Here is a 3,326-nt window from a genome sequence, read left to right as displayed (position 1 = left end):
GGCAAGTGAGGCGGGGAACGTTGGAGTCTGCAGTCACTGAAGCAAGGAAGCCTCATGTTCGCTTCCAGCTGCCTGGCTGCCGGCCGCCATCTTGGCTGACAGTTAATTTGCATAAGGATATGCTGATTAGCCAATGGGAAGGGTAGCGGTCGTACGCCAATTACCATGTTTCTCTTTTATTAGTGTAGATGTTTTTACTGATTTTTTTTTTCTCTTAGAGAGAGGAAGGGAGGTAAAGGAACGTGGATGAGAGAGATACATGGATAGGCTGCCTCCTCCATAGCCCCTACTGAGAATCGAGCCTGAAACCCAGGCATGTGTTCTGACCAGGTTCATTGAACCTGGGACATCTTAGTGCAGAGGCCCAGGCCTAGCCAACTGAGCCACACTGGCCAGGGCCTTCTGTTTATTTTGAAGTAATTCTGTATCATACTTTGGGTTTGTGGCAGTATGCCACCTGGAATCAACTGTGGAGTCAATAAGTACAGAAGGCAGCTAATCAATGATTCTCTCATCACTGACGTTTCTATTTCTCTCTTCTCCCTTCCTCTCTGAAATCAATAAAAACATATTTTTCAAAAAAGGAGCAGAGAGATGACCCAGCTGAGGAGTGACCACTTCAACTATTCAGCCCCCAGACCCACTGACCAGAGTTTCCTGCCAGTGACTGCAAAGAAGGATGAAACTCCACATCTTGGGTGTTGCCATCATCCATCCACCCAACCTCCACTTGGCTCGGTGCTGTGCAGCCCTTCCCTTTGGGTATCCCATCCCCCACCCTCTTTCCTTAAATAAATTCTTTTTTTTAAATTTCCATTCCAGATGGCTATGTAGCCTGCCCACGTATCACCATGCTAACCTTTCACTTGAGTCACAAAGTGGGAGTATGGACAAACGTCGCATGACTCAGTCCCCCACTGAGCACCACAAAGTAAAGACAGGGATGGGGAGGGCCCAGCCGGGCTCTGATGGACAGGAAAGTGTGAGAAGGGTGAGTGGTGGGCAGGGTGGACCAGCCTCCCACCTCCTCACGTTATGCTGATAGGAAGGCACACACATTCAATGCCCTTTGCAGAAAGAAATCAGAGCTTCTTCATTTATTTTTTATATTGAAAATAATTTTAATTGATACATCACAAAAGCATTGAACATGCAAGTAATGTTAATAAAATTTTTTAAATGAAATATTTAAAACAAAACAGTAGTGCAGAAAATAAAATGTGTGCATAATCACACATATTTTAACACTTCCGCATTCATTTGGGGCCTTTAACTTTTGGAACCATGTTAACTTACAGGCAAATGAAGGAATGTAATGAACATATTCTACAGAAAGTTATAACCTGGAAAACTACTTCCGTAGAGTATTATTGCCAGGCAGTGATTAAATGTTTTTGAGAATCACCAATCTGAATTTATTTTTTTTTAAGTTAGAGGTTCTTGATGTTTGGGCTATCAGACAATATAATCCTTAATGGCCATTTGTACGCTTCCCGCCACAGGGGAGCAAGAGCAGGAACAACTTGCTAGACACCAGGAGTTAGACCATGTAAGCAACTGAAATTTTCCAAAAGACACCTGATCCCACAACTGCATTCTATCCCCATTCCAAGCCACCTATTCAGCCCCCAGACCCACTGACCAGAGTTTCCTGCCAGTGACTGCAAAGAAGGATGAAACTCCACATCTTGGGTGTTGCCATCATCCATCCACCCAACCTCCACTTGGCTCGGTGCTGTGCAGCCCTTCCCTTTGAGTATCCCATCCCCCACCCTCTTTCCTTAAATAAATTCTTTTTTTTAAAAATTTCCATTCCAGATGGCTATGTAGCCTGCCCACGTATCACCATGCTAACCTTTCACTTGAGTCACAAAGTGGGAGTATGGACAAACGTCGCATGACTCAGTCCCCCACTGAGCACCACAAAGTAAAGACAGGGATGGGGAGGGCCCAGCCGGGCTCTGATGGACAGGAAAGTGTGAGAAGGGTGAGTGGTGGGCAGGTGTGGGCCAGCCTCCCACCTCCTCACGTTATGCTGATGGGAACACACACATTCAAATGCCATTTGCAGAAGGAAATCAGAGGTTCTTGAATCACAAAGTAGGAGCTCGAACAAATCTCCCATCACTGGTTCCCCCACAAGGCACGTGCCTCACGCTGTGGAAGAAAATGATCATGAAATATTCAGCTCTGTGGCGGTAAGTGGTGACATTCTCAACAACCCATGCAGGCTCACTATGTCCCAAAGAATCCCCATCACCCAGACCTGTCCCCTCGTTACATCGGGGTTTTACCTTTAAAAGCCAAGAGAGATTGATCAGAGCTCTGGGTACTGTAGCTGCCTGAGGTAGAACAAAACAGGAAGTGGTCAGAGCCCCCAGGAGAGGGGACTAAAGGAGGAACTATGGGGCTGAGGTCCCCCATGGGCTCCCCTATGCACTGTCATACGGTCTCAGAGATCACCCCTCCATACTCACTGGCAGCCTAAGTATAGCTCCCTCCTTTTCCACCTGTGGAAGAAAACATCCTGTGAGAAGACAGGGAGGAGGCAGGGCCATGAGCTCCTAAAGCAGCGATTCCCAACTTGTAGGTCACGACCCCTTTGGGGGTTGAAGGACCCAATTTGTAACAATGAAAATACATCCTGCATATCAGATATTTACATTATGATTTATAACAGTAGCAAAATTACAGTTATGAAGTAGCAACGAAAATAATTTTATGGTTGGGGGTCACCACAACATGAGGAACTGTACTAAAGGGTCGTGGCATTAGGAAGGTTGAGAACCACTATGACCTAAAGGAATTCCTAGTCCTGGAGCCCTGAGAAGTTTCTAGATCTGTGACTATAAACCCAGGGCAGGATCAGGAAACCTGAGGAAACTACACGTGTGGGGACTGGACCAACCATCCTCTCAGAGGTCTGTCCTCAGCAGGGACCTTCCACCCTGACCTGGGAGTGCTGGGAACCAGGCCCCATCACTAGAATCATCAGGTGATGAATCTGTCCCTCATTTCCACACGTGTCTTACTAAAGAGTGAGTGTCAGCAAATAGGGCCCCACACTGGGCAACCACACGTGTGGGGATGGTACTTGCCCTTAATGAAGCAGAACACACTTCTACCTGGGCTTGCAACCCCCAGTGAGACAAGAAACTCAGGCCCCACCCCTTCCCTACCTGAGCACTTCCTCCTCCACATCACAGCTCCAGCCACAGCTCCAGTGACCACGGCTCCAGTGACCACAGCTCCAAGGATGACCATGCCCACAACAAGGCTCAGGGGTGGGGGGGGGATGGTGGCCCAAGGAGGCTGCTCTGGGAAGG

At 47.7% G+C, this 3,326-nt stretch overlaps 1 long non-coding RNA gene across 1 annotated transcript; it reads right to left on the bottom strand.

The window, feature by feature from the left end:
* Positions 1 to 1,068: 1,068 nt before the first annotated feature.
* On the bottom strand, positions 1,069 to 3,312 carry LOC102250677. The gene is made up of 4 exons (XR_314334.2): positions 3,180 to 3,312; positions 2,478 to 2,510; positions 2,295 to 2,342; positions 1,069 to 2,157 (listed from the first exon to the last, which is right to left on the bottom strand). It is a non-coding gene; the product is annotated as an uncharacterized LOC102250677 (long non-coding RNA).
* Between the last annotated feature and the right edge of the window lie 14 nt (positions 3,313 to 3,326).

The sequence above is a fragment of the Myotis brandtii genome, unplaced genomic scaffold (assembly GCF_000412655.1).
Source record: "Myotis brandtii unplaced genomic scaffold, ASM41265v1 scaffold6026, whole genome shotgun sequence".
Lineage (NCBI taxonomy): Eukaryota > Metazoa > Chordata > Mammalia > Chiroptera > Vespertilionidae > Myotis > Myotis brandtii.
The sequence above is the reverse complement of the archived record's forward strand: the minus strand, read 5'-3'. Positions and strand labels throughout refer to the sequence as shown.